At 39.5% G+C, this 11,488-nt stretch overlaps 1 long non-coding RNA gene across 1 annotated transcript; it reads left to right on the top strand.

Annotated features, from left to right (window-relative positions):
- The first annotated feature begins 2,047 nt into the window (after nt 1-2,047).
- LOC127333464 (uncharacterized) lies at nt 2,048-4,339 on the top strand. The gene is made up of 3 exons (XR_007871166.2): nt 2,048-2,193; nt 2,300-2,533; nt 3,188-4,339. It is a non-coding gene; the product is annotated as an uncharacterized lncRNA (long non-coding RNA).
- The last annotated feature ends 7,149 nt before the right edge of the window (nt 4,340-11,488 follow it).

Consider the following 11,488-nt stretch of genomic DNA (forward strand, 5'->3'; position numbering starts at 1 on the left):
TTAGCTAACTGATACATGTTGTTTGGTCTGCTAGCTATTTTTTGGTTTCGATATCTTGGTCTCTGCTTAATAATAACAATATATGTGTTTATTTATCTCTGTCATACATTTATTTGTTTCAACTATCCTTCAACCAGATTGTTCAAGAATAAATTATCCAAACTGCTAAAACTACTTGGCTGAAATGAAGATATAGAGCATCACATGTAACGAGAACTATGAAAATAAATCTAGGGAACCTGAGTACAATCTTTGTATCATACATTAAATCTAGGGGTGGCATAGTCTTCTCTTTCTCCGCAAGACTCTGGTTATTTGCATCTAGATTAGAGTTGAAGCATTTTTTCTGCAGGAAGGATTGCAACAGTATGTTATTTCACTTAAGTAGCCAGTAGCCTAAAATTAGGGTACTTGAGAACTGCAAAATACCAGTTTTGTATTCCATTGAAGCAATTCAAAATTAGGGTACTTGAGAAATGCAAGCTACCAGTTTTTTATTCATTCTGAAAGGACGTTTACACATTTAGTCTTAACTATAGTCTATCAAGGCATTTTTTACAAACATCTTGCAGGTGTTTATACAGTAGGAAACAATTATTAAAAATCATATCAGACCATGATACCCTTGCCACCACAGGCAGTTCCTCAGAGGCTCAGCTTCCATCCTTGGCCACTCGCATATAACAAGTCGTAGCTATGAAGGTGTTACCATCCATCGAAGCAGTGTGGTTTTCCAGTGGGCGTGAAGGAGAACTTGATGAGGCACATCCTCCGGATGATAAATTTGAAGAAGGGATGAGCATGGCCGGGTCTTCCAGTGAGCGTGAAGGAGAACTTGATGAGGCACATCCTCCGGATGATAAAATTTGAAGAAGGGATGAGCATGGCCTGGTCTTCCAGTGAGCGTGAAGGAGAACTTGATGAAGCACATCCTCCTCATTACTCCTTTCGTCCGGAGGTCTTCGCGTTCATCTTGACCTCCGTCCTCCACTCCGACTGATGCCCAAATTGTTCTCTTGATCGTGCTCCTGTAACTGGCGTGAGGGAGGTCAGGCCACCGCCACCCCTTTCCTAAGTCTTCCACCGCAGCCATGTCCCCGTTTGTCGTCAGTCCGCAAATGCCGCAAAATCCGTCGACGTGCTGTTGCAAGGGATAGAGGAGAGGCACATCAGGACAGGGAGATGGTAAAGTAGGGAGAGAGAGAGGAGCAAGGAGATACCAGGGTATGCAGTTTCCCTTTCTCCGGCCGCGCGTTGCATCTGACGTCGCCGCACCACGAGTGGAGAGATGGAGAGGAAAATGAGAGGGTTTCAGAGGGGGGACGTTGACTCCTGGTAGGGGGTGAGACGGAGGCGAGACCCGTTGCTGCAGAAAGACGGCGCATGGACGGTCGGGGCCTCCTTGCCGACTTCGGGGTTCCTCCATGCGAGAGGTGCCGCCAAGCTCGACGATGAACCTGCAGTCTGCAGATCTGGCGGCATGGAAGGGGAGGGATGGATTGGGGCTACATCGAGGGGGCGGGCGGAAACGTAGCGGGGCACGTAGAAGGGTGCAATCTAGTGCGGTGCTGGAGCGACCCATGTTGGCCTGGCCCATGTTTGGCGCGGGCGCAACGGAAGACGACGACGAAAGAGTTGACGTATTGGGATGGTGGCAGAATAAGGAACATGTTCCTCCTTTTTAAGTAGTGTAGATATTTGAAATTTGACAAATATGTACATTTTTGTTTCAATCAAATCGGAGTAGTAAATTAAATTTTATAGGAGAAACTAGAATAGGAAAACAAAAAGGAAACAAACAGGAAAAAAAAAGGAATCTGACCGGCCGGGTCAACCAGCCAAACACGCACGCTCGTGCGCGGCCGAACGGCCAGCTCCAGCGAGCGTGGCCAGCAGCCAGCCCCACGCGCTGTGCTCCTTTTCTTTTTCGTTTTTTTCTTCTTTTCTCTAACAGCTGGGGGCCATAGTCTTCACCTACCTCCAGCCAAAAATCCAGAGCGAACACGGTTCGTCAGAGAACCAAAAATCTCCAGATTTTTCGCTCTATTTGACTCCGTTTCTTGCCCCCTCGGTCACGAAAATCCCCCTATAAATAGCCCACACCTCCGCACACTTTTCCTCTCAAATTTTTTTCGAAACCCTAACTTATAGAGCTCGGAATCGATCTCGCCGCCGCCGCCGTTTTGGACTTCGGTATGAGCTCGATTCCATCGATTTCGACCACCTCTGTTCCTAATTTTTGTCCCAAGCTCTTGCTACTGCAGTACTCCGTCGCCCTGACATTTTCCCCCATCTGTAGAGCACCGGAGTCGCCGTAATTTCTCGCCGGAGTTCCACCAAAGACCGACGTCTCCATCCATACCTCACCGACGTTCCGGGAAGAGGAAGACGACGACCAGGACACTGACGTGATCGCATCGAGGAGACGAACACCGTCCACTACTCCGCCACGTCAGGAGATCGTCGGAATCGCCGCCACCATCGACTTCCGGCCGTCACAGCCTCCCGTCGCCGGCCATCTATTGTTTTTCCGGTGAGCCTATCAGATCAGATCTTGTCCATCCGTTTTTGATAGATCCAATGGTCCATTTTGCTGATCCGTGTGAAGGGGTACCGTCCAGTAGCATCGCGCCACTTCGCTGACTGGTTTTCAGTTAAAACTTGAATTTTCGCATATACTAATCTGCTAGCTGTCCAATATTCAAAAAATCATAGAAAAAGATCTACAACTCCGTTTTCCACAAATAAAATATCCACGTATTAAGAAAAACATGTAGAATTTTATTATGCAATAAAATTGGAAGTTTACTGTAGATTTAATTTCGTGAATTTTAAACACTCCAATAGAGTATTTTTGACATAACTATAGTTTTGTAAATCCGATTTAGTTGATTCTTTTTGCATTAGCTTCTAAATTTCGTTAGCTGTGCAGGGAACACAATTATGAAACTGTTTATATTAATTTCAAAACCAATCTACATAATTCGAATTTCACCCTCAGCACTCTATAAATTGCAATCTAATAATAACCCTTGCATTTAAATATTTTCCCATGCATTATATATATTTTAATTAGCAAGAGACTATACTGATACCCTTTTGGTTTTTATCAAATAATGATGCATCATGTTGTTTGCATATGTTATGGTTGTTTTGTTATTGATTGCAATATGATTACTACGTGTAGACTGCGAGGAGTGCAACGTCTGCGATTGCAACGAGTGCGTGAACGATTTCAACAACCAAGGCAAGTGGTGTTCATAAAAGTCCTATTGTTTTCCTATGCATTGTAGATTGTTTTATGTAGTTGCATGTATAGGAAAATTGTTTTTCCGCCTTGCTTTGCTCCTATGTTGTGTTCAGTTGTGTCACTCCTTTGTCGCCATCGTTGTAGAATTGCTTAGCTAGCTCAGTAAATGGGGTGGGAGTTCATCATCAAATTTATTGAGTTGTAGCTATATTTTTCTATAATTGAAAACAACTTTAATTAATGAATTGCCTAGGCGGATTGGCATTGATTGGGTCATCGAGTGTTCGTCATGGTGGGGATTGCCGCCTAGGGTATAAGAGAAATAGATTGGTGACTTGTTTAAATGCTTACGTGTGTTACCGTATGTCTGTTGATATGGGCTATGACTGAGCTTAGTAGGTTGTGGTAGTTCAAATCCATCGTGGCCAGAAATGTAGAATAGTGTAGGTTGGTACGTCACGTGGGTGGTTTGTTCTACTACTTCTCCAAAAGCTTCGGCTTGGACTTCTTCCAACCTTTACACAAAATGCGTGTACTGGTAAACGTGGGCTGTCTGGGTCATACGGGTAAAGAACACAAACCTCTCGAGAGTGTAAAATCTGATTACTTAGCCGTGTCCCCGGTTACGGACAATTTGAGCAATTAGACTTGGAGCTATGACAATTTCTCACTCATCCCAATTTCATAATTACTAAAATTTGTGGTTGAATAATTGGGTAGGAGCACCTGATGTCTATCAGCGTGTCCATGTTCTGGTTTTGAAAATAAAATTGTTTATAAAATGATAGGATAAAACTATCGCTTTATGCAAATTTGCCTTGAACTCTACCTTGCCAAATAAGCACCCTTGCCAATACAATTCCAAAATGTATTGACCACTCGAGGTGGCTGTAACCTTTTATGTTGCATGTTATTATTCTGAGTGATCGATTAGGTTGCGAGTCTCCACTCAACTCTGTTCGCCTGTGGCACATTGAAGGATGGAGCCTCTTTTTACCGTTATTTGCTTCCGTTGTTTTGATACTCTATTTGAGCTAGCTTTATGCTATGCAAAGTTGTAATAAATGAATATTCTGGATCATTCGTTAATTAATGATACAGTTGTTACTTTGATACCTATGGAAACTGTGTGTGCTGGTGAACCGATCCAGGGATTAGCACTATACACAGAGACACTCATCCTTATCAGGTCGTGTCGCTTCAACTTCATAAGATATAGTTTAGGGGTTAGTGGGTAGATACATGATTTGTTTGGTTTGAATATGTCTAGACCTTGTTTATCAGCTTGAATGCTTACTATATGACATAAGAAGACTATGTAATTTGCTTTTTCAATTTTTTTGTTTTTTTAATTGTATGCCCATTTGAATCTTGGTCAAATACTAGCTATGACCAAGATGTAAACAAGTTTAAAACATGAAAATGAAAAGGTAAACATGGATCCTTCTTAGACACTCTAAAATGAATATTTTGGGAAGTTCTTGAAATTTCCAAGTTTGAAACCCAAAACCACTTCTCTTCATGCTTGACTACATAAGACAGAGTTTAGGGTTAGGGGTAGATACATGATTTTTCCTGTTTGAATATATCTAGACCTTGTTTATCAACTATAATGCTTACTATATGACATAAGAAAACTATGTGCTTTCGTTTTTAATTTTCCTGATTTTTTTTAAAATTTTGATGCACATTTGAATCTTTGTCAAATCCTAGGTTTGACCAAGATTTAAACAAGTATAAAACATGAAAATGAAAAGGGGAAGAATGTATCCTTCTTAGTCACTCTATAATGAAGTTTTTTGGATGTTCTTGAAATTTTCATGTTTGAAACCCAAAACCACTTCTCTTCCTGCTTGACTTCATAAGATAGAGTTTAGGGGCTAGGGGTAGATACATGATTTGCCTAGGTTTGAATATGCCCAAACATTTTTTATCAACTTGAATGCTTACTATATGACATAAAAAGACTATATGCGTTTGTTTTTAATTTTTTCTGATTTTTTTCTAAATTTTATGCCCATTTGAATCTTTTGGTCAAATCCTAGGTTTAATTTGACACAGATTTAAACAAGTTTAGAATATGAAAATGAAAAGGTGGTAAGCATGGATCCTTCTTATATTAGTCACTCTAAAATGAAGCTTTTGGGAGGTTTTTTAAATTTCCATGTTTGAAACCCAAAACCACTTCTCTTCATGCTGTTGACTTCATAAGATAGAGTTTAGGGGTTAGGGGTATAGATACATGATTTGTCTTGTTTGAATATGTGTCTAGACCTTGTTTATCAACTTTAATGCTTACTATATGACATAAGAAAACAATGTGCTTTAATTTGGTTTTTAATTTTTCTATTTTTTTTGAATTTTGATGCACATTTTGAATCTTGGTCAAATCCTAGGTTTGACCAAGATTTAAACAAGTATAAAACATGAAAATGAAAAGGGAAGCATGTATCCTTGTTCAGACCTTGTTTATCAACTTGAATGCTTACTATATATATGACATAAGAATACTATGTGCTTTGGTATTCTTTTTTTTACCAAGATTTGAACATGTTTCAAACATGAAAATGAAAGGTAAGCATGGATCCTTCTTACTCACTCTAAAATGAAGCTTTTGGGAGGTTTTTGAAATTTCCATGTTTGAAACCCAAAACCACTTCTCTTCATGCTTGACTTCGTAATATAGAGTTTAGGGTTAGGGGTAGATACGCGTACATCATTTTTTAAGTATTTTTATGCCCATTTGAATCTTGGTATAATCCTAGGTTTGACCAAGATTTGAACAAGTTTAAAACATGAAAATAAAAGGTAAGCCCGCCAGACTGGATCCTTCTTAGTCACTCTATAATGAAGCTTTAGGGGGGTTGTTGAAAATGTAAGCATGTGTCCTTCTTAGTACGTCACACCACAATGAAGCTTTTGGGAGGGTTTTTGAAATGTCCATATGTTTGAAACCCAAAACGACTTCTCCTTCGTGCTTGACTTCATAATTAAGACAAAGTTTAGGGTTAGGGGTAGATAGATGATTTTTCTGGTTTGAATATGTCTAGACTTTGTGTTATCAACTTGAGTGCTTACTATATGACATATATAAGAAGGCTATGTGCTTTGGTTTTTCATATTTTTTTTAATTTTTATGCCCATTTGAATCTTGGTCAAATCCTAGATACGTACGGTTTGACCAAGATTTGAACAAGTTTAAAATATGAAAATAAAATGTAAGCCCGGTCTGGATCCTTCTTAGTCACTCTAAAATGAAGCTTTTGGGAGGTTTTTTAAATTTCCATGTTTGAAACCCAAAACCACTTCTCTTCATGCTGTTGACTTCATAAGATAGAGTTTAGGGGTTAGGGGTATAGATACATGATTTGTCTTGTTTGAATATGTGTCTAGACCTTGTTTATCAACTTTAATGCTTACTATATGACATAAGAAAACTATGTGCTTTAATTTGGTTTTTAATTTTTCTATTTTTTTTGAGTTTTGATGCACATTTTGAATCTTGGTCAAATCCTAGGTTTGACCAAGATTTAAACAAGTATAAAACATGAAAATGAAAAGGAAAGCATGTATCCTTGTTCAGACCTTGTTTATCAACTTGAATGCTTACTATATATATGACATAAGAATACTATGTGCTTTGGTATTCTTTTTTTTGACCAAGATTTGAACATGTTTCAAACATGAAAATGAAAGGTAAGCATGGATCCTTCTTAGTCACTCTAAAATGAAGCTTTTGGGAGGTTTTTGAATTTTCCATGTTTGAAACCCAAAACCACTTCTCTTCATGCTTGACTTCGTAATATAGAGTTTAGGGTTAGGGGTAGATACGCGTACATCATTTTTTAAGTATTTTTATGCCCATTTGAATCTTGGTATAATCCTAGGTTTGACCAAGATTTGAACAAGTTTAAAACATGAAAAGGTAAGCCCGCCAGACTTGATCCTTCTTAGTCACTCTATAATGAAGCTTTAGGGGGGTTGTTGAAAATGTAAGCATGTATCCTTCTTAGTACGTCACACCACAATGAAGCTTTTGGGAGGGTTTTTGAAATGTCCATATGTTTGAAACCCAAAACGACTTCTCCTTCGTGCTTGACTTCATAATTAAGACAAAGTTTAGGGTTAGGGGTAGATAGATGATTTTTCTGGTTTGAATATGTCTAGACTTTGTGTTATCAACTTGAGTGCTTACTATATGACATATATAAGAAGGCTATGTGCTTTGGTTTTTCATATTTTTTTAATTTTTATGCCTATTTGAATCTTGGTCAAATCCTAGATACGTACAGTTTGACCAAGATTTGAACAAGTTTAAAATATGAAAAATAAAATGTAAGCCCGGTCTGGATCCTTCTTAGTCACTCTAAAATGAAGCTTTTGGGAGGTTTTTTAAATTTCCATGTTTGAAACCCAAAACCACTTCTCTTCATGCTTGGCTTCGTAAGATAGAGTTTAGGGTTAGGGGTAGATACGTACATGATTTTTCTAAGTATTTTTTACGCCCATTTGAATCTTGGTCAAATCCTAAGTTTGACCAAGTTTGAACAAGTTTAAAACATGAAAATGAAAAGGGTAAGCTTGGATCCTTCTTAGTCACTAAAAAATGAAGCTTTTGGGAGGTTTTTGAAATTTCAATGTTTGAAACCCAAAACCACTTCTCTCATGCTTGACTTTACAAGACAGAGTTTATGGTTAGGGGGTAGATACATGACTTGTCTGGTTTAAATATGTCTAGACATGCTTGTTTATCAACTTGAATGCTTACTATATGACATAAGAAGATGACGTGCTTTTGTTTTTCTTTTCTTTTTGATTTTTTTTGAATTTTTATGCCCATTTGAATCTTGGTCAAATCATAGGTTTGACCACGATTTAAACATGTTTAAAACATGAAAATGAATAGGCAAGCACTGATCCTTCTTGCTCACTCTAAAATTAAGCTTTTGGGAAGTTTTTGAAATTTCCATGTTTGAAACCCAAAACCACTTCTCTTCATATGCTTGACTTCATAAGACATAGTCAAGGGTTAGGGGTAGATACATGCTTTTCTGTGTTGAATATGTCTACACCTTGCTCATCAACTTGAATGCTTAATTACTATATATATATGACATATAAGAAGCTAGGCTATGTGCTTTGGTTTTCATTTTTAATTTTTTTCTGAATGTTTATGCCCATTTGAATCTTGGTCAAATCCTAGATTTGACCAAGATTTAAGCAAGTTTAAAACACATGAAAATGAAAAGGAAAGCATGGATCCTTCTTAGTCATTCTAAAATGAAGCTTTTGGGGGTTCTTGAAATCTCAATGTTTGAAACCCAAAACCACTTCTCTTCATGCATGGTTGACTTCATAAGACAGAGTTTAGGGTTAGGGGTAGATACATGATTTGTCGGGTTTGAATATGTCTACACATGCTTGTTTATCAACTTGAATGCTTACTATATGACATAAGAAGACTATGTGTGTTGGTCAAATCCTATGTTTGACCAAGATTTAAACAAGCATAAATCCTGAAAATGAAAAGGTAAGCTTGTATCCTTATTATTCACTCTTAAATTAAGCTTTTGGGAAGTTTTTGAAATTTCCATGTTTGAAACCCAAAACCACTTCTCTTCATGCTTGACTTCATAAGACATAGTTAAGGGTTAGGGGGTAGATACATGCTTTTTCTGTTTTGAATATATCTAGACCCTGTTCATCAACTTGAATGCTTACCATATATATATATATATATATGACATAAGAAGGCTATGTGCTTGTTTTCATTTTTTGATTTTTTTCTGAATGTTTATGCCCATTTGAATCTTGGTCAAGTCCTAGGTTTGACCAAGATTTAAGCTAGTTTAAACACATGAAAATGAAAAGGCAAGCCTGGATCCTTCTTAGTCATTCTAAAATGAAGCTTTTGGGGGGTTCTTGAAATCTCAATGTTTGAAACCCAAAACCACTTCTCTTCATGCTTGACTTCATAAGACAGAGTTAAGGGTTAGCGGTAGATATGCTTTTTTCTGTTTTGAATAAGTCTAGACCTTGTTGATCAACTTGAATGCTTTCTATATATGACATAAGAAGGCTATGTGATGTGGGGTGGCCTTCGGACACCTCCACACCAAGACCAACAAGTCCCCCAAGTGGACCAATGACGCGAGCTCGAGTTAAAGCTCTACATGATGAGGTGAACTCGCTCCTCACCACCCTTGACCTTAGCACCCCTTTGGATGGAATACTACCTCATGCCGATGTGCTATGTGTCATTAGGTACAAGGCGCATCAAGACCCCGGAGAGGAGGACACGCTGATACGTCCAAAACGTATCTACTTTCCCGAACACTTTTGCTATTGTTTTGCCTCTAATTTGTGTATTTTGGATGCAACTAACACGGACTAACGCTGTTTTCAGCAGAACTGTTCTGGTGTCTCGTTTTTGTGCAGAAATCCAACTTTCGGGAAAATCCTCGGAATTTATGCAGAAGGCCCTATTTTCCCAGAATACTGACGGAGCCAGAAGGACAAGTAAGGTGGAGGCCCGAGGGCCCCACACCATAAGGCGGCGCGGCCTAGGGGGGGCCCGCGCGGCCCTATGGTGTGGCCCCCTCGGCCGGCCTCCGACGCCCTCCTTCGGACTACTTATTGGCCTCGACCTAAAAACGCACGGAGGGAAGTCGAAGTCGCCAGAAAGCCTCCAGAACACCGCCACATCGCGAAACTCCGTCGCGGGAGCCAGAAGTCTCCGTTCTGGCACTCCGCCGGGACGGGGAATTGGAGGAGATCATCGCCATCATCACCGCCAACGCCTCTACATCAACCAGCCATGTTTCCCCCATCCATGTGTGAGTAATTCCCCCGCTGTAGGCCGAAGGGGATGGTAGGGATTGGATGAGATTGGTCATGTAATAGCATAAGATTGTTAGGGCATAGTGCCTAGTGTCCGTAATTGGTACTTTGATGATATTGTTGCAACTTGTTATGCTTAATGCTTGTCACTAGGGCCCGAGTGCCATGATCTCAGATCTGAACATGTTATTGTTTCATCATGATATTCATTGTTTATTGATCTTACCTGCAAGTTGTATACACATGTCGCTGTCCGGAACCGATGGCCCCGAAGTGACAGAAATCGGGACAACCGGAGGGAATGGTAGTGATGTGAGGATCACATGTGTTCACGGAGTGTTAATGCTTTGCTCCGGTACTCTATTAAAAGGAGTACCTTAATATCCAGTAGTTTCCCTTGAGGCCCGGCTGCCACCGGCTGGTAGGACAAAAGATGTTGTGCAAGTTTCTCATTGCGAGCACGTACGACTATATATGGAACACATGCCTATTGATTGCTTTGTACTTGGACACCGTTTTATTATTATCTGCAAATGCCCTGCTATGATTGTTACATGAGTTTCTCTCATCCATGCAACGCCCGTTCATCCGTCCCCGTGCCTACAGTATTTTAATCCTGCTGTTTACTAAAATCACTACTGCTGTATTTGTTACTCTGCTGCTGTTATTTCATTACTACTACTGCTATAAAACTGTTACTACTGATAAATTCTTGCGAGCAAGTCTGTTTCCAGGTGCAGCTGAATTGACAACTCCGCTGTTAAGGCTTCCAAGTGTTCTTTGTCTCCCCTTGTGTCGAATCAATAAATTGGGTTTTACTTCCCTCGAAGACCTGCGATCCCCTATACTTGTGGGTCATCAAGACTATTTTCTAGCGCCGTTGCCGGGAGCATAGCTTTATTTGGAAGTTCACTTGGATTGATATTGTTCGCTGCAAATTCTCCATCATGGGTAAACCTCGCGATACTAAGGTCACCATATTACCATCCACTACAAGAAAAGGTACAACTCTGAGTACCTCTGCTGCTCTTGATTCACCATCTGTGATTGATAAACTTGTTTCACCGCCACATGCTTCACATGCGGGTACTTCTGCTGAATCTGAAAACTCTCATAATATTGATAATATTTCTGCTGTGCTTGATGATAGTGGTTCATTGGGATCTTTTCTAGATGCTACGATTGCTAGGTCTAGACAAATTGAAAATACTGAAACTCCTAATGCTACTACACCTGTTAATTCACCTGAACTTGATTATTCTAGTGATGATCCTGATGAAGATTATGTGGAGCTTAATGATGATTTTATTGAAAAATGCAATGCTACTACTGATGCAAGAAAAATTAAAAAGTTGCTTGCAGAACATGCTGTTAGATATAAACTGTCTCCTGATCCTA

Source organism: Lolium perenne, chromosome 2, assembly GCF_019359855.2.
Source record: "Lolium perenne isolate Kyuss_39 chromosome 2, Kyuss_2.0, whole genome shotgun sequence".
Taxonomy (NCBI): domain Eukaryota; kingdom Viridiplantae; phylum Streptophyta; class Magnoliopsida; order Poales; family Poaceae; genus Lolium; species Lolium perenne.